The 20,485-nt window shown below is 47.1% G+C and overlaps 1 protein-coding gene across 1 annotated transcript in view; it reads right to left on the reverse strand.

Moving 5' to 3' along the window:
• LOC133344165 (transcription factor HIVEP3-like) overlaps positions 1 to 20,485 on the reverse strand; it is an 86,273-nt gene that overhangs the window by 50,865 nt on the left and 14,923 nt on the right.

A 20,485-nucleotide genomic window follows, 5' to 3' on the forward strand; every position in this document is an offset into this window, starting at 1 on the left:
ATTCAAAGATAACGAGAGAGCAACACGTTTCTTATTCGTATTATTCTTCTTCTTCCAAAAACACAATTACATTAATAATTATCAATACAGAATTACAAAACAACAACACAAACCCCACACATTTTGATTGCAAACGCAACAACAACAACAAAGACGAATTGCCCCTCTATTAGGATTTTTTTTTTAAATGACCAAAAAATGAAAGGGCCCGAGTCAATCCGTGGCAGGCAAGGGCCCACGCTGCTGTCGCTACCACGCAGGGCTGCCTGCTGCTGCCTGCTGCTGATGCTGCTGATGCCTGCTGCTGCTTGCTGCCTGCTGCTGCTTGCTGCTGCCTGCTGCTGTTGCTGCTTGCTGTCTGCTGCTGCTGCTTGCTGCTGCTTGCTGTCTGCTGCTGCTGCTTGCTGCTGCTGCCTGCTACTGCTGCTACTACTGCCTGCTTGCTGCTGCTGTTGCTGCTGCTTGCTACTGCTGCTTGCTGCTGCCTGCTACTGCTGCTGCTTGCTGCTGCTGTTGCTACTGCTGCCTGCTGCTGCTTGCTACTGCTACTGCTGCTACTACTGCCTGCTTGCTGCTGCTGTTGCTGCTGCTTGCTACTGCTGCTTGCTGCTGCCTGCTACTGCTGCTGCTTGCTGCTGCTGTTGCTACTGCTGCCTGCTGCTGCTTGCTACTGCTACTGCTGCTACTACTGCCTGCTTGCTGCTGCTGTTGCTGCTGCTTGCTACTGCTGCTTGCTGCTGCCTGCTACTGCTGCTGCTTGCTGCTGCTGTTGCTACTGCTGCCTGCTGCTGCCTGCTACTGCTACTGCTGCTACTACTGCCTGCTTGCTGCTGCTGTTGCTGCTGCTTGCTACTGCTGCTTGCTGCTGCCTGCTACTGCTGCTGCTTGCTACTGCTGTTGCTACTGCTGCCTGCTGCTGCTTGCTACTGCTACTGCTGCTACTACTGCCTGCTTGCTGCTGCTGTTGCTGCTGCTTGCTACTGCTGCTTGCTGCTGCCTGCTACTGCTGCTGCTTGCTACTGCTGTTGCTACTGCTGCCTGCTGCTGCCTGCTGCTGCTTGCTACTGCTACTGCTGCTACTACTGCCTGCTTGCTGCTGCTGTTGCTGCTGCTTGCTACTGCTGCTTGCTGCTGCCTGCTACTGCTGCTGCTTGCTACTGCTGCTTGCTACTGCTGCTTGCTGCTGCCTGCTACTGCTGCTGCATCCTCGGCGCGCTCGGGAGTGCGGGAGGGAGAGAGGCGGGGGCGGCGCGCCTGGGAAGAGCGGAGACGCAAACCGCGAATCAGAAGCCGCCGCGTTACGTAAGAGCGCGGTGCTCGCGGTGCCGCGCACGTGCAAGGGACCAGCAGCAGCAGCAGCAGCCTCCTCATCCTCCTCATCCCCCTCGCGCCCCCCGGAGTCTCCACGGCGACCGGGCTGGCGGACACATGCGGTGGAGGAGGAGGGGGGGTAGAGGCTGGCCGTCACTCAAGTGCGGTCAATTATTTTGTTTTTTGTGCAGGTAGGGGAACATCACGTATGTGTAAGCGCGCGTGTGTGTGTTGAACTTATACTCTTAGGTTTTTTCGGAAAAAGTCACGTAGGTAAAAAATTAAATTAAAATTAATAAAAGTAATTAAAATATATATATTAATAAATTACGACGTTTCGGAGGCAACACAAGCTTCCGTCTTCAATTTTATTTTTTTACCTACGTGACTTTACCGAAAAAACCCAAGAGTATGAATCCTTGCAGTCACGAAAGCTTCAAATCTAGAATGTGTTGAACTTCTTTCGCAACCGCAAGTCGCCGACCGCGCTAATCGAAAGATGCCGGGGGGGGACGATGGCGACGACGCGAACCCAGAAAAGCAGCTCTGAAGAAATGAGTTTCATCATCGAGATGATGTTGAAGTGCATCGCTCCCAGTGTCCTCCTCGTATTGCAAGAAAGAGGGTTCCAGGCGCGGTTGTTGACCGCCCTTTGTTCGATGGCTACCCAAAAAAAAATTCGCCGATGCGAAGTCGACCGGAGTTTGCTTCTCGACGAGACCAGCGAGGAATCTCGGTTCGCCCGTGACAAGCGCGTTGTGTGTCATCAGCGCCACCTCACAATTGGGAGGTGGCCGTGGCGAGAAATGCCCGCGTGTCGAATCGCTCTCTCTCTGTCTCTCTCCACCACGCTCGCACGCTCCGACATGGGCACTTTACATCACGGTTCACTGCGTCGCTTTGAAGCGAGCGAGCGGGTCACGCCGACTGACCGGTCATGCAGCGTCTGCATTGCTGTTATAAGCCCCATCGTGACCACCATCATCATCAGCTGCATTGTTGTTATAAGCCCCATCGTTACCATCATCATCATCAGCTGCATTGTTGTTATAAGCCCCATCATTACCATCATCACCATCAGCTGCATTGTTGTTATAAGCCCCATCGTTACCATCATCATCATCAGCTGCATTGCTGTTACAAGCCCCATCGTTACCATAATCATCATCAGCTGCATTGCTGTTACAAGCCCCATCGTGACCATCATCATCATCAGCACTGCTGTTATAAGCCCCATCGTTACCATCATCATCATCAGCACTGCTATTATAAGCCCCATCGTTACCATCATCATCATCAGCTGCATTGATGTTATAAGCCCCATCGTTACCATCATCACCATCAGCTGCATTGTTGTTATAAGCCCCATCGTTACCATCATCATCATCATCATCATCAGCTGCATTGCTGTTATAAGCCCCATCGTCACCATCATCATGATCAGCTGCATTGCTGTTATAAGCCCCATCGTGATCATCATCATCGTCTGTGGATTTCTGTGAAAACTCCTGGACGCCTGTGAAAAAAAGAGCTTCCTAGCTCATCGGATTTCTCCAGGATAAATAAAATAATTCTGATTATGTTGTGAATTTATGACCGCCACAGTCACCGGCATCGTCTTCGTTGTCCCCCCCCCCCCCCCCGTGGAAGCCGCGTGGGTGAATCGGAAGGTTCCCCGGCCGGGTGACCTCATTAAACGTTACATAAACGAGCAGCCATCGTGTCCATCAAATCCCTCGAGAAAACGACCGCGCGCCTCCGCTAAATAATGTCACTGCAGGACACTGTCCCATGCAGTCGCTTCATAATTTACGGGCCAATTTTACGGTCACGTAAACGGCGACGGCTGCGTAACGACGTGGGTGCAGTTGCTGGAACGTGCACCCGGAATGACAGCGACTCCCGTGGTGGGAAATACAAAGTCTGGTGCAATTACTCGGCGCGGGACTGCTTTGCATCAGTGAAATTGCTGGTTTATATCCAGGATGTTTCTGTTGCGCGTCGTCGATTTAAGACTTTCTTTGTTCATATTTTGTTTGTTGCGGTTGCACCCGACTCAAGAGCCGCATGGCTCACAGGGCTATATACCTTATAAATTAAACTTGAAACTTGAACATGAGACCATTGTCCCACACCCCCCCCCCCCCCCCGTAAATAAGCACAGACCTGAGCTGAACATGCGACACACCGACTGACAATCAAGACATGAACAATGCTAATGTACTTCTTGGAGAGCTGACAATGGTTTTCGTAATATTTGACGTTAAGCTGTTGAGGTATATGCTTAGAATCGCTTGTATAAGAACAGAAGTTTAGCCATTCATGTCTGTTGCACGTGCGAGTTCACGCGGTCCCCTGCATCGATTCGAGACTGCGACATTCATTGCAATGGGAAAAAAAATTAACCCGTAAAAACAAAGTTTTTCACTATAAATCCTTTATATGCGTGGCGGCTAGAGTCCTCTCGTCCTCTGGCTTGAGATGGCTGCCACCTATGGGTCAGATGATTGCCTGCCACCATTAAGCAATTGGTAATTAAATATAAAAAAAAATTTCTAAAAAGTGTAAAATTTTGGAAAAATGTTTTCACGAAAATACATTGTCACGCACAACGAGTCTGCATGCAACAATGTCAGCTCGATTGGATCACGGGAAGTGGGTTAAAAAACGACCAAAATATTTGCACGGTCGTAAGCGCACAAGCAAGCAAGCAAGTGAACTTAATATAAAGGATTTAAAAATCTATATCTTCGAATGACTCGCGATAATTCGCTATCCTCGAATTGATACGTGAATCGTGAACCTTAATCGTGATAAGTTAAGCAATGCCTCTAGGTGTGTGTGTGTGTGTGTGTTACTCTCCGGTTGCCTGGGTGAACAAATGTGAGCAACGTCTTTTTGCCAAGTCCTGGCCGGCTGGCTCAAAACTTATTTAAGGAATGAAATGGGTGAGTCAGAACACCACGATTGCATTCGCGATTTTTGAGTCGTAGTCAAAGATTATGAAAACGCGACCCTAAAACACATTCCTGCTGAGGTAGCTGGTAGGAACGTTGGGTTGTTCGGTCAATGGCCAGGGTCAACGGCGGCGTGGTGTATTCCGCAAATATGGCCGACTGTGAGGGCGGGCACAAGCCGGTGTGAGTAGGTTAAACGTTGAGTTTTATAAGGGCACCACGGGGTGACCAGCCCCTCCCCACCCAGCCCCACCCCTCCCATCCCGCACCCAGTCCCACCCTCCCAGCCCCTCCCCACCCAGCCCCTCCCTCCCCTCCCAACCCCTCCCTGCACGACGGACGGACAGACACAATAATCCCCTGTGGGCTGGTGTAACCAGGAGGTTCCTACCAGTAATAATCGAGAGGCCAGTAAATAATTACGCCGCTTCATTCGTCACTGGTTATATTTACATTTCCGAGTGTTGATCCAGCACATTTATCCGGATGAACACAAAACGCATGGGAAACTCAAATGGAAATAGGAATAATTTGCAGACATTTTGCTGTTGTGCTAATCTCAGATGTACACTTAACCTTAACACACAGTATAAACTTAAATTTGCCAACGAATGCAAATAATTTTTGCTTTTTTTTCTGTTGTTAACAAAAATAATTCTGCACGTGTAGTTTTTGCTGGATTTCAGATGCGCGCAAGAACCAATTGACTTATTTGCTACCGGGATGCAACAGTTAGCGCACCGTCATCGCACTTGAAGGTCGCTGGTTCAATCATCCGCCGTCGCAGTTGAAACAATGTGGCAAGTTTCTTAAATGCCCCCGCCTCTGTCCACTCAGCAGTTCACAAGGACGAAGCGGCGGTGAGTCGATCGGCAGGCCACGCTTATGGTGGGGTAAAGTGTGGGTACGGCTACCTTTTCAGTAATGTCTGACCAGCGTGGAAGAATAGGCCAATGTAGCCTCGAGGGCAGGGGTGGGGAACGTCCGGCCCGCGGGCCGTATAAGGCCCGCGAAATCATTTGGGTCTGGCCCTGCCAAGGCAACCGCAGGCGGAACTCGAAATTCAATAAATCTAGGAGCAAACCTGAAAAAGCAGTTGCGAGTAGCAACATCATCAATACCAGCTAACATCACACGCCTCGCCAAAGAGAAGCAGTTCCAGCCATCGCATTAGGGGCGAGTTAATTAAATGTTTGACCAAATATAACGGGCTAATTTTTAAGTTGATAATGTTTGTATGGCCCGCGAACGATGTTATAAATATCCAAATGGCCCTTGGCAGAAAAAAGGTTCCCCAGCCCTGGTCTAGGGGGACATCGGCTGTGCTCCGTCTAGTTAAGACCCTTCCTCCAGCAGTGGCACAAGCATTGACATTGCAAGGCTGCACCTGTACTTTTACATTACCTCTTATATAAACATGAAAAAAACATCGCCAATGTCAGATTTATACACATAGTATTGTTTCCTTTAATGTGCCAAGGATGAAATTGAATTAAGCTTCATGAAAGTATAATAGTTAAACACAGTATGTAAAATAATGTGAAACAGCCCTTATCCAATTTCCCCTTGCCCTTTAATTTTATTATCCAAAAATGTATATTCCGAAAATTCTATGAAACCCGCAACGGTTCTTGCTTTTGTCCACACTTGCCTGTGGATAAAAGGAGTCACTGGGAAGTGGAGGGAAATTATTCCTCTAAAGCACATTTAATAGTGCTTATAACACGTGCCAAATTACGTGTGCTTCTAACAGGAGTCAAATTATTTGTGCTTCTAACAGGAGTCAAGTTGCACGAGTTGGCGCAAATAACAACATGATCTCACGCCGCGCGTCTCCACGTCACCAGCACAGGTCAGCAGATTCACAATGCACTGGGTCATCTGCACCTCCCCCTTCACAGAATAAATATGCGTATCGGTGACCAGGAAATAAACGACTATAATCGGCTCTGCTCCACTCTACCGCGTAGCACTGTGCTCCAGTCTGGAGTTCCAGCTCTCACACAAATCTAATCGATACCGAAATCAACACTGCACCTCCTATCATCATCATCAGTGGCGGCCTGAAGTGCACTCCAGTCCCGCGGCTTCCTGTGCTGGTGAACGTCTCCCCATACTCTTAGTTTTTTCGGTAAAGTCACGTAGGTAAAAAATAAAAATGAAATAAAAATTAATAAAAATAAAATAATAAAAATCACGACGTTTCGAAGGCAACACAAGTCTCCGTCATCAGGTGGGACCGTCACAGCCAGATTTGCTGCATCAAGTGAGGCAGGGATTCCAAGATGCAAGTTCTTAAATTTCATTTTTTTACCTACGTGACTTTACCGAAAAAACTAATAGTATGAATCCTTGCAGTCACGAAAGCTTCAAATCTAGAATTAACATCTCCCCAGCCAGCGTCCACACACGAGACGCCGAGACGACCCGGCGGCACCACAATATGATGGAGAACGTCGCTCCGTCGCTCCGACGAGAGCTGAGAGAAGCCCCACGCCATCGGCCGAATTCCAGGAAAACCTTTCTCGATGGGTGCCTCTGCTCTAGCAGCCCCCCCAAATAAAATATAAACATCAGCACTCGGTGGTTTGAATCGTGGGCGGCTATGTACGTGGCAATAAACATGAACCTCTCCATTGAAAACGAATTTTCTTCAGAACAGCTTTTCGTGTTTGGTTTGTTGTCCTTCCACCGCACCTCCGATGAGTACAATTGGCTACGTACGGTGCAACAGAAGTTCAACATACGTACACACATTGAGGACCCGACGGCAACTATGGGGTTCACTAAACCGCGCTCGGACGCAGCGTGGGAGATGCGCGGACACCTTCCACAAACGGAGGATCAAAGAATCACCGAACAGCGACAGTGATGTTGTTAAAACCATCAAACGCTTCACCGACGACGAACGCGCCATCCGTGCAACATCCTGGCGGTGTCGCTGCGATCCACACAGCGTCCTACTGCTGCCTCCTGGGATTGGTTGAACAACAAAAAAACCAATAACTTTGAATTCAACCATCCTGTGATACGAACTATGAAGAAGGATAATCGTCAATGGAGCATTTTATAAATGTTATTCAATAATGACTATGAGTAAACTGAACAACATCATGCATGCCGATCACGACAACTACCCACCAACGATCAGCGGAAATTAACTCATTTGAATGAAGACGCAGATGATGGTGACATAATTATTAAGTACGTTTGTCAGAGGCAGTAGTGCATTGAGGTAGACGAAACATTAAGTTTGGCTATATATGCATATTTGAAGTTTTTTTCTGAATGGCTGATCTGATAATACTAATTGGAGATTGTGTACCCCTCACCCCAACATCTTACAACTACGAGTGGACTCAAACTTTTTAGTCGACCGTACCTAGAGAATAACGAATACATGAAATACACAGACTGAGGCCTGACTAAAATTCCGTAGGTTACCGCTGAATCAACTTAAGACAATGACTAAAGTATTTTTTGTTATATTTCGATTTAAAGCTTTCGTGACTGCAGGGATTCATCTACTTGGTTCTTTCGGTAAAGCCACGTAGAATGGAAATGATAAAATAATAATAATAAAACATAATAAAATTATTCTCACGACGTTTCGGCCACAACGCAAGTATCCGTCCTCAGGTGGAAAACAGGTCTGTCGAGACTCTGTCTCCTCGACAGACCTGTTTTCCACCTGAGGACGGCTGCTTGCGTTGTGGCCGAAACGTCGTAAGAATTATTTTATTATGTTTTATTTTTATTATTTTATTTTTGTTATGCCGACTAAAATAATACTGACAGTGACAGAGGTCCCATAATGCGGTGCAGCAACGTGAAGACACACACACACGATAAAGATCATCCCCAATTGCCTTAGCAGACTGTCGGTGCAAGTGCCGTCAGCAAGCACCGAGTGTGGTCGGTTGGCTCACACCACGCCTGGCCGCCTCCGTCTCCCCACAGCCGACGTTACACACCGCACCGCCGGGAACTCGTTTGAAGCCTCGGGACTGGTTCAGATGATCGTCACCGGTGTTGGCCGTGAGCGAGATTGACCTCAGGTCACCGTTGTTTGCAGAGCAGCGCGCAACCCCCTACACATTGCCGCTACACACGAAGACAAAGATCCCCCGTGTAGCCTTCACGAACTGTTGGGGGCAAGGGCTGTTAGCGAGCACCTATGAAGGCCGGCACTGTGGCACACGAGGGGGTGGGTGGCCAGCACCACGTCCGGCCGCCTTTGTCTCCACAGTGGCGATGCTTACTACACACCGCACCAGGTACTCATTTGAGGCCGAGTCGACCTAGGGGAGGCCCAGGACCGGTTCAGATAATCGTCACTGGCATTGTCCGTGAGCGGGTATCGAACTCGGGGTCTACAGGTTCGTAGCGCAATGCGCTAACCGCTGCACCACCACTCCCCCACGACGAAGACGCACACAGACACAGAGACACCACACTGAACGTCACGTGAGAGCAACACCCACAAGCCAGCGCGATTTGCCAGGGCGGGCTTTGGGACCAGCGGCCGATGCCCTCCAACTTGTGATCACGTGGCGCAGACGTTTCACTCTTCCCTGCAATCCTTTCTCGTGTCTGTATGTGGCTCAAGGAGCTCAATCAAGGGTTGGGTCCTTGCCCAACGAGCGTCCTCTGTTCACGAATCGTGCTAATTGTGATGTACACTGGAACCGGACACTGCCCCACCTTGAGTTGCATTCAGGCTGTGCCACCCCAATTACTCTCCAAATAATGCTCCACAAGTGAAAAGTACCCCCTGTAAAAGCACAACAAGCTAAATGCGATTACAATCTAACGTGGTAATTAATGTGATTTAATTAATATTATTTAATTTATGTAATTTAATTAAAAATCATTTACTTGCCATCTGTTTGTATTACATGTGGAAATTTTATATTTGAGTGGGGGAGGGGGGCGTTAATATGTTTAATCCACAATGTTGGGGTTTTTACAAATTTAAGGTGGTTCATGGTCATTTTGGGGCAATGTTTAATCGCATTCATCGATGCAATTTCCCGTCTGAATTTCTATAAATGCAGCTGCTCGCGTTGCAAGAGACCAAGTGAACTTGGCCCAACATTGGCATCTAAAATTCAATCGGGTCTTCCTCATTTACAATCACCCTCAGCTGCACATTTGATACCACTTGTGACATCGTTGCTTTTTGTGTGTATACTTACGTTCTTGTAACAAAGCACAAGCTTCCGTTTTTTTAAATAAAAATGCGCCGCTTTAAAAAAAAAACACACTCACACACAACAAGCCTCACTACCTCTGTCGTTATCCGTGTCGCGCGTGTCGCACTGCGATTTAATGGCGAGTTGCGTCGTTAAAAGGAAACAAGCTGGCAGAAAAAAAAATCACTTCACAAATGATCGCGATGCACACGTGAGCACAAGCATGCCAAGGCGCGTTAGGACCCCCCGTACAATTCCTGCAGCGACAGCATGGACGGTGTGACACCCACACATCACAACCGGGCACCACACACAATCTTGCGCAGGTAAAATTAATGTTTTATATCTGAAACATGTAAAATACATGTTGGATGTAAGATAAAAAAAAAAATTGTAACCCATGATACGTAGTACATTTCCCATTCTTATAATACAGCATATCAATTAGCATTCATTTATGCAATCATTTCATCTTCACAACTGTGGTGTAATTAAGAAAATGACTAACATATGAAGAGGACATTGGATGAACATAAATAGTGCACAACACTTTATTTTTTATTTCAAACACACACTACCATATGTTACAACATCAATGGGAAGCGAACATAAGCAGGTTACATAAGCAATGTGACAGCTCCCTGCAATACAAAAGACAAAGATCTCCCATATAGCCTTAACAGGATTTTTGGTGCAAGTGCTGTTAGCGAACACCTTTGAACACCGGCACGGTACACGAGAGGGTGGGTGACCAGCACCACACTCAGACGCCTTTGTCTTCCTTGTGGCGATGTTTAGACACCGCACCAAAGGCAAATGTCCCCCATATAGCCTTAACAGACGTTTGGGACAAGTGCTTTGAGCGAGCACTTACCTATGAGGTCCGGCAGGGCACATGAGGGGGTGGGTGGTCAGCACCACGCCTGGCCGCATTTTTCTTCTAAGTGACGATGTTTACACACCGCACCAGGGACTCATCTGAGGCTAAGTCGACCTCGGGGAGGCCCAGGACCGGTTTAGATAATCGTCACTGGTGTTGGCCGTGAGCGGAAATCGAATTCGGTTCGCCGGATTTCGTAGCGCAGCGTGGCGCTAACCGCTGCACGACCGCACCAGCAACTCGCGCACACATACACCCTGAGATGCACAGATATTATTTAAGTGCTACAGCAAGGATATTTCTTATCGGGAAGTATTCGTCGGCACGACTCTTGACGCCCGATCAGGAAGATGCGGCTGCCGCGCATCGGGGGGGGGGGGGGGGGGGGGCGGTACGAATCTGGCACTCGCTGAGCAATGCCTCTGTTGATTTATTTTTTGTGCAGCTCAAAAACAATGCCAGACAAACGCCGGTCTGCCGACGAAAGAACAAACATTAGGCTTGGCCAGAATTATACTCAAATATATATAGATAAAACAAATTATGAATATATTTACGTTTACTCCGGCTGGGAGCTCTCTCTTTTCTTTCGGTGAAGTCACGTAGAAATAAAATAAATAAAATAAATGAATACGAAGTTATGATTGCAACACAAAGCAGTCGTCATCAGGTAGAAATTAATTTGAGAGAGAGATAGAACGCAGACACGGAAACACACAGATAGACACACAAGCAGTATCTCTCTCTCTGTGTCTCTGTGTTGTCTCTCTCTGCTTGTGTCTGTCTGTGTGTCTCCGTGTCTGTGTTTTGTCTGTCAAATTTAGTTGTATTTGATGACGGTTGCTTGTGTTGCAATCGAAACGTCGTATTATATTATTTAATTTATTTTATTTCTACGTGACTTTACCGAAAGAACCAAAGAGTAATTCCTGCAGTCACGAAAGCTTCAAATCAAATTATAGAAATGGAGCCTTTCTGTGGATTTTGGGAATTGGTTCGACCATACCTCACCACGCTAGCAGTCAGTGATGATTGGTGAAAGGGGCAGATAAAGTTAGCTGTGACCGGAAATCGAACTGAGGTGGCTGGTTTCAGAGCATAGTCGTAACGCTAACTATTGTGCCAGCACTCGCTGCAACTTCTACACGAGGGTTAAATACTATTTCAAAAGCATAAAAAGGCACAAAAAACGAAAGTCGTATAACACCTGATGCCCCAAAAGGCTGAGAATTCCCCAGGCACAAGCTTCATGTTGTGTTTCTCACACGTGCATTCCGAATAATAATTTTCACCCAACTACGTACAATGGAACTATGTGCTACCCTCGACAGATTTGTCTCAGATCCAAGTGCCGAGCTCCGTCACCACGGCAGTCCCACCGTGACTACACGAGCAGACACGGGGTGGTGGGGTGGTGGGGTGGTGGGGTGTGCGTGGATTTGAGTGGGAGCGGTGTTGTATAGGACCCCTTGGTAGCAGAGGCTGGGTGGCCCATGGCTATTAACGGACGACGCTCTGCCGGGCAAAATTTACAGGAGCAATTGGGGCAGCAGAGGCAGCGATCATGTGGCGATTGAGGGCTGTGCCTGTGGGTCAAACCCCACTGCCGTTCGGGTCACTCCCTGCAGCGAAAGCTGGGCCTCCCCTCCATGAGCGGCAAATCATTCGAATGCAGGAGTGTCACCATCTGGAGTGATGAAAATGCGGGCCCCACATTTAATGATAGCTTGTTGCATTGTAAAATCATTTACGCGTAAGTGGAACATTTAAGTAGTACATTTTTACAATTATTTATGAGTGCATATACGCACTCATAAATATACTGTATTGCTTTGCCAGATGCAGATAAAAAAAATTCTAATGCATTTACTCGGGTTTCAGCCTATAATTTCAAAGCATCTTTGCTCACGTTCGAGTGCTCATGAATGTCCAATGTTATTCACATTTGCTCAGCCCGCACAATTTAACAATGTTCGCCAATTGAAGGCACCGGCCATGGGATAACCTGCTCCAAATGTCAGCCAATCAGACAGGCGGCGACCTTTCATTCACCACCGAATGGCCGAGGGTGGAGACTGGGGCCGCAACTTTCCACATCATTCCATCGTCAGAGTTACTCAATTTGGGGCTCTATTTGGCGGGTGTCTGCAGAGGCGCCCTCGAGAGCGCCCACTTACAAAGCTCTCCCCATTCACCTCGGCGAGCAGGATTGACTGCGGACGTGCGCAGACAAAGCCACGGAGTTCCACCCGGTGGCATCTGCGCCAATTGTCGCGACGTCCGCGAAACATGACGGCCGCGCGCACGTTACGAAAGATGCTCAACAATACACACGTAAATACAAGGAAGTGGTTTTTACCTCCTCCAATGTAATACGACAGCTCAACTCTGAACCATCTTCTTGGTTCTTTCGGTAAAGTCACGTAGAAGGAAAATAATAAAATAATACAAATAAAACAATTAAATAATTCTCACGACGTTTCGGCCGCAACGCAAGCAGCCGTCCTCAGGTGGAGAACAGGTCTGTCGAGAAGGCAGAGTCTGAATGGCACGCCGCAGGCTTGGAGCGACTATTTATGCTGGGATGGAGGGGCGAAGAGCGTCTTGACAAAATAATTTGCATATCAAGAGTAATTTAGCATAAATAGTCGCTCCAAGCCTGGGGCGTGCCATTCAGACTCTGCCTTCTCGACAAACCTGTTCTCCACCTGAAGACGGTTGTTTGCGTTGTGGCCGAAACGTCGTGAGAATTATTTTATTATGTTGTATTTTTATTATTTTATTATTTTCCTTCTACGTGACTTTACCGAAAGAACCAAGAAGATGAATCCCTGCAGTCACGAAAGCTTTAAATCGAAATTTAACTTTTGAACCAGTTCGCAAACTTTACCTGCGGCGGAACGTTGCTATTATCGTCGCACAGACCACAAATGGGCTCTCCAATGAAGCAAACGGCTGAAGGCCAACATTTATACACGACGCGGTCATTTAACTTCACTCACTGGGGCAATGAGACCAATCTGCTCCCTCCTCGAAGTTCTGGAGCGCAGCGTTTGGGAATTATGTCCGCGGGAATTTATGTACCCCCTCCCCTACGTTGCGGCTCGTGCTCTGTATCGGGCTTCTCATGAAAAATAATAAAATATTTTTTTTTCTTTAAATGCTCATCTCCTCCGAGAAAGTGGCGGAAATTCCGCTTTCCGACAGTGGGAATCGATTTGCGCACAGGGTAACCGCTCTTCAATAGACAAAGAAAAAACGAGTTCATATCGGACTCTGATGGTACATTAGTGAACCCATTCTAAGCACCAATAACAAGTGAAAAACAATTACGACATCATTCTGTCATCTCTAGGGGGTGCCCGGTAGCTCCAGACCCCCCATCCCACAGCCCGTCCTCTCCCGCCCCCCCCACGAAGTCAACACTGAGACTGAGGCGGCTGTGTGAAAGAATGCAGATTACGTAAACACCACGTGGAGGAACGGAGCGCATGCGACTGGAAAGTCACAGCCAAAGGGCAAATTCCTTGCACAGTCAAGTCCAAGAAATCCCTTTTTGGGAGAACGCGCGCATCCAGAGAACACGAGCGGAGCAAGAGAGGGAGCAAAGGCGCTGCCCTGGAATCCTCGCTCATGGCATTGCTGGTGAAAGGGCCTCAACTAGAACAAGCTCCAGTGGCAGAGAACCCTGAATTGCCTATTGACTAACTTTGGTGGCACCCATTTACACTGATGGGTGGGCAGAGTCTGGGGGAGGGTGGGGGGGGGGGGGAGAACGTGGAAGAAACTTGCACCGTCGTTTCATCTGCCGTGCCTGGAAATCGAACTGGCCTCCTCTGGATCGCCAAGCGCAGTGTGATAACCACGACACCGCAGCAGCAGCAGAAGCAGCAGCATTCATTCCTCCAATACTGACCAATACATAAAGTCGGAGTGGGCCGGATGGATGGGGGAGGAGGGTGCGTATCCATAGATACCGCGAACGACGAAACAACCGAAATACAAAGACCGTGGGGCAATCAGCGTGGCTGGGTTCCCCGTTTAAAATGTCAAAGTTAGAGACCCCGGGGGGGGGGGGGGGGAGAGAAATGCACAGCAGCCGACCGCGCTGTAGGCCAATGTAACCGCTGCCACCCCGAGTGGCCCTTACAACGCTTTTGCTTTCACCTTTCGAGCGATCAAGATTTCAAATTAACAAATATATTCGGTACCAACGTCGCAGCGGATCTCGGAATGACGCAAATGTCGTTTTCCTTTCAAAGCCAGTGTCTGCTATTCGCTCCCGACGACTGTGACCACGTGTTGTGAATAACTAGTCACCGTCTTCATCATCGGCCACTGTCGATCCACTGCTGGATGAACGCCTCCCAAAGCCGGTTCCATTTCTCAAGGTCCTGCAACGTGACGATACAACTAGCACCTGCGCATGAGCTGATTTCGTGGCTCCATCTCCCCGTGTTGTCTTTTATAATTGACCATTGGGGTCAGCATCACTTATAGCCACGTGTCCTGCCCAAGCACACTTACTTTACCTAACGAGTAAACCACAACACATTGTTGTGGATCCCGTAAAGGAGCATAAACCATCGCGTCAACTCCGGACGGCTTCGCAGCAGTCGCTTTTTCGCTGACCATCGAACAAAGACGGTCACCGCATCGCACGCTTTCAGGTGCTCTTCTGCGGCCGTCTGGAACGCTCTTGCTTCCGATATTAGGAAGCCACAGGAGCTATGCACTTTTAAATCATCTAGATTGAAAACTCATTTATTTAGAACTGCTTTTTTGTGCTTAGTCTGTTGTCCTTCCCCCGCACCTTCGATTAGCGCGGTTGGCTACGTACGGTGCGAAAGGAGTTCAACAAACTGTACATACATATCAGATAAAACGGTGTCATTGCCCTGTGTGCGTTCCATAATCCACGTGTCCCTATTTCAGTCTTTCATTGTAATTCCCAGAATGCATCGCTCCACGTGTCTTTACGCACTGTTCTGTGATACGCACCCATTCGAAATAATACAGCGCTGAACTGTTAATTCGCGAGTAACAGTACAGTACTTTATTATTCTTAAATTAAATTATCCTTCTTTGAGGGGTTTCTGTCATGGTTAACCATTACGGCTCTTTCCATAATTAAAACCGCCAGGATGGTAATTAAGAGGGTGACGACTGTTTTCTTAATATCCAGCCTTGACACCCCGCTGTTTGGCTAAACGATCCAGCACACAACAAATAAACTTGAAATGTGCGACAGTAGAAACATTGTTTTTTTTTTATCTCCACAACACCAAATAACATGCATACGAAGATAACGATTAATAATTTAAAAGCGATAACCCATCGGTTGTTCAGGGAGAGTCTGTATGTTTAATGGTCAGTGTAGAATATAAATCCAATCTACAATTACCAAATCAACCAGAATGTACCCCCATCTGCTCAGATCTCAGAATTCCAGCCGGACTCATTCTGGACAACGCGTGGATGGGCAACCTCCATGCATAACAGGTGCTATAGGCTGCTGTGTGGATAGAGAACGGGTGCAGCAAAATCCATGATACAGGTGTGTTTTGGGGGGAGGGTTAGAGCGTGTAAATATATAAATGTGTCGTTAAACCCGCCACCACCCGACACAGCCAATTAGTAAGGTTTGTCACGGAAACAGAACGTGGCCAATCCGTTAACAGTGCAGCACACCGGTGTGTTGGAGAGTAAACCCGATCTGATCCAAAAAACCTCTGCTATGGATACTATTGGTGGCGAGAACCTATTTGTTAAACTGCAGCAACATCCACTGCTGATCTTTACTGGTCTACGTCTGCGTCTATGCTTCAGCAACCCGCACTGATCAGGACGGCGAAGTATGGTCCAATCATCCGCATAACTCGCACGGCGTGGGGAGTTCCTCATCCAGCAGTGGGTTGACAAAAACAAGGGCCTGCGCATGTGCGTGTTAAAATAAAAAAACGAAAGCGACAATTTAAACGCAACAAACTTGGACGGCCGCTACGACACGGGCAGTATTTTATGATCGATCAATCGACTGCTGGATGAACACCTCTCAAATCCCTCGGTTAGGTGAGGAGGAAAGGGCATACACAGCCTTCCAAGCTTGTCAAGAGTCACGGTTATTTACTTTCTATTTACAGCGGCCATCCGTCGCACGCACGCACGCACGGTGTCTCTGAATCTTTCATTCGACTATGAAAATGGAGCGCAGATTGCTCCACGCGGCGATTTGCCCACGGTGTGTGTGTGTGGTACACACAGTGAGTCACTCCGAGTGTCCACCTCGGGTGTTATCAATGCGGCTAATAGAGCGATTGTTCTCCGTGCGAGTGCGTTAGATTGGTCCGGCCCAACCTGAAGCCGACACCCGGACAATCTTGCACTCAGCCCACAGTGCGCCCAGTCTCAACGAAGCTGTGGTACACAGATATGCACCCTTGCGTCGTATAATAATACCAACACAAGTTATTCAAATTGCTATAACGCTTGTTCAACGAGGAGAGACTCACAGAGTAACAAGACTCTTTTTCAAAATGGTCCTGATAAGTTTTCGCAGGAGCCAAACGATGCAAACACTAAATTGCTTGCTTTGAGGATCGGTGCCTATCGAATAGTGCATGTTGTATGTAATGGGGTTACATGACCCCTGCAGCCACTAGAAGCCGCTACATTTACCATCACATCCGATTGGCACGGTTGGCTATGTGCGGTCAGAAAGAAGTTCAACATACATGATGTTTAAAAGAGGAAATGGATTGCTGAATAGGATTGTAAAATCGCCAAGGTAACGTGATTTTTACAGCCTTATTTAACACTACATTAGGGGCCGTCCATGAATGACGTCACGCACCTAGGGGGGGTGGGTCAGATATTTGTGACGATGTATGACGAGGGGGGGGGGGGTTTGAGAAATGTGACGTTACATCAAAATGTGCAACTTTAAATAAATATAGACAACGCGTTCTACTTAATTAAATATACTTTTAAATAAATGTTTTATCCTACAACATCAGAGTGCAGCGCCACATTAAATAAGCACTACAATGACCATAGTTTAAAGCGATTTGAAGCATGTTATAAAAAATTGGGGGGGGGGGGGGGCAGAGCTTTGTGACGTCATATTTAAGGGGGGGGTCTGACTTTTTGTGACGCCGTGTGACGAAGGGGGGGGGGGTCAAAAATCGTCCAAAATCGCGTGACGTCATTTATGGACGGCCCCTTACTGTAATGTATTAGTCTGTATATACCGTGTAATAATAGTCGTGATAATCTACAATCCACTGTTTGGTGATGCTCATCAGTGTGGGTTGGTGCCCAGCACCGGTGCAGATGTCGCTCATCAGTGTGGGTTGGTGAAGGGGATGCCCAGCACCGGTTGAGATGTCGCTCATCAGTGACATACATTAACGATGGCCATGAATTGAACTTGGGTTTCCGGTTTCACCGCACACTGACGCAGCACGCACGGTGAGCAGGTCTGGCCATGAACCCCCGTGCCTGCTGACATAGTGTGGGGGAGGCCATCATCCAGTAGCAGATGTACAAGGGCTGTAAAATAGAAAAAGATAAAATTCACGAATATTTTTCTATACCTTCCGGGCTATTTATAGATGTTCAAGGGCTTATTTTTGAACAAGAAAAAAAATATTCTGTGGCTCCTATGGCGAATAGAATAAATAAAGTACTACGTGGGTCCTATGTGTCTGATATACACCGGGGGCCATGCGATATTTTACCCGACCTTTCCTCTCTATAACAATTATGAGCTTCCTCGCTGCTGACGATGAAACGCCGCGCTGCTTTTCAAATCACATCTTGGTCGCGTTAAAAACAGAGGCCGCTGTAATAAGCGCGCATAGAGTGAGGCATTCACTTGCGGCCTGAGACGGTCCATTCTAAATGAGGCTGCTGTTCATAGCCTGCCGTGACAGCCTGCGGTTATTGGCAAATGTGTGGGGGGTTTTTTTCTTTGCGATCCAAAAATACACCATGAATCACCACCAACATTTTTCTCGGTGCTTTTTTTGGGGGGGTGGAGATAATTGGAAACATTATATTGGCTTTATTTTTTTTATTAATGTTTTATGCCACCGAGCTGCGTGACTAAGGCTGGCTTTGTGTCTTTCATAATTAAATATATGCTGGATAACGCACATCAATGTGTCCGGCTTTCATAAAAAAAATAAAACTCAAATAATAATCATCATCATCATTGTGCCAATTTACATTTTTCTTTTTTAAACCTAAGAACTAAACAATTCAAAATGGCCACCAACAGGCGTTAAATAAGAGGTGCGTTGTCCTTAAATGACCTCATCGTGGAAGTTTTAAAGCGGCAGATTACGCCTAAATCCGCCCACTTATCTAGTCGGCTCATTATCTGCCTCCTGCTGTTGATCCCCGTGGGCTCTCGGCGGCACCGTGGGTACGAACGCCGACCCTCGTTCTGCCAGGGGACCACGATGCACGGTGGGAGCTGTGGACGGGACCCAAGGTTCTAGATTTGAAACTTTCGTGACTGCAAGGATTCATATTCTTAGGTTTTTTTCGGTAAAGTCACGTAAGTAAAAAAATTAAAATTAATAAAACTAAAATAAAAATAAAATAAAAATCACGACGTTTCGGAGGCAACACAAGCTTCCGTCTTCAGGTGGAACCGTCACAGCACACTTGCTGTATCAAGTAAGCAATCGTGCTGTGACGGTTCCACCTGAAGACGGAAGTTTGTGTTGCCTCCGAAACGTCGTGATTTTTATTTTATTTTTATTTTACTTTTATTAATTTTAATTTTAATTCTTTTTACCTACGTGACTTTACCGAAAAAACCTAAGAATAAGAATATAGGGACCCAAGGTTGCCTACCGCTGCTCACAACGACTCGCTCGCGGGTTCTCTGCTTGCTACCGGCGTGTTGTTCGGCACGGCGTTCGACGTTTCGGACACTCAACATTCGGTTCCTTCTGAAGCTGTCATCGGCGTGGGCGGCGGGGGGGGAAGGAAATTAAACAGCGGGGAAACCCGTTTCATTTTTTGCACCGGGGGCTCACGCCAGCCACACGCTACATCACAACGTCGGTAGTTGTGCTCCGATACACGCACGTGATTGATGATGAGTCAAAGCAGCAAAGGCTTAAGTTCTCACTGAATATACTAATAAGGTTTTTTCCCCTTTCTTCTGGCAACAAAACTGACACCTTTTGCAAGGAATCATGCTTACATTAACCACAATACTTGCAGTCAAATGCAAAAAAAGGTGTCAGTTTTGTTGCCAGAAAAAAGGGAAAAAAGCTTATTAGTATATTTTGGTACTGGCAAAGGAGGTCCCATGATGATTCTCACTGAATAGTCATGCCATGTAGAAGAAGAGACACCCCACACGTGGAGTGAATGTTTAGCTCCGGTGGAGGAAGCTCCGAGCACACGAAGAGAAAAATGTTGGACATTGATGACAAACAAAAAATGGTAAAACCCGAAAAGACATCAAAGAACTATGCAGATACAAACCGCAAAAAATATACGCAGTAGGACTTTCACAAATCATCCAATGTAAATGCGGGATTTGGCTTTCCACGAACATAAAATCCTGTTTCTCAAATATATTTGTTGAGAATTCAATACACCCAGAAACAATATCAATTGGTCAATCGTCAGTTATAATTATCAGCTGGCAATCGGTAATCAGCATCAGCTGGTTTGTTATTGAAGGATTGTCCTGTAACGGGTCTCAAGGTTAAGATAACGCCTAGATTCCCTCAAATCAATCTTAACGAGATCTACCCACAATGCTGTCATCCACGTTGCTGTTTCTCCCTTTGATTCACCGGGTTGACCACAATAATTCTCCCGCTTGGAATTCCGAAGATACGACCCAATCTACACAAATTCACACTCCCTGAATTATCACGTCGTTCCCGTTGATCTATTGGAGGGCTCATAATCTGATTTTTGGTTCCGTTACAACGTTTTATTGTGAAAGCAAACCACATATATTGCACCGACTTCCAATGAACCATTTTTTCCAATTAATGTCTTATTCTGTCCGACTCTTACATCACACTACACTTTTGATAATAACAGAAATGTTCTTACCTTTAGCCCAGGCAATGATGCTTTCTATAAACGTTCAATCAATAACAAAC

The sequence above is a fragment of the Lethenteron reissneri genome, chromosome 19, assembly GCF_015708825.2.
Source record: "Lethenteron reissneri isolate LAM-NWPU_2019-01 chromosome 19, ASM1570882v1, whole genome shotgun sequence".
Classification (NCBI taxonomy): domain Eukaryota; kingdom Metazoa; phylum Chordata; class Hyperoartia; order Petromyzontiformes; family Petromyzontidae; genus Lethenteron; species Lethenteron reissneri.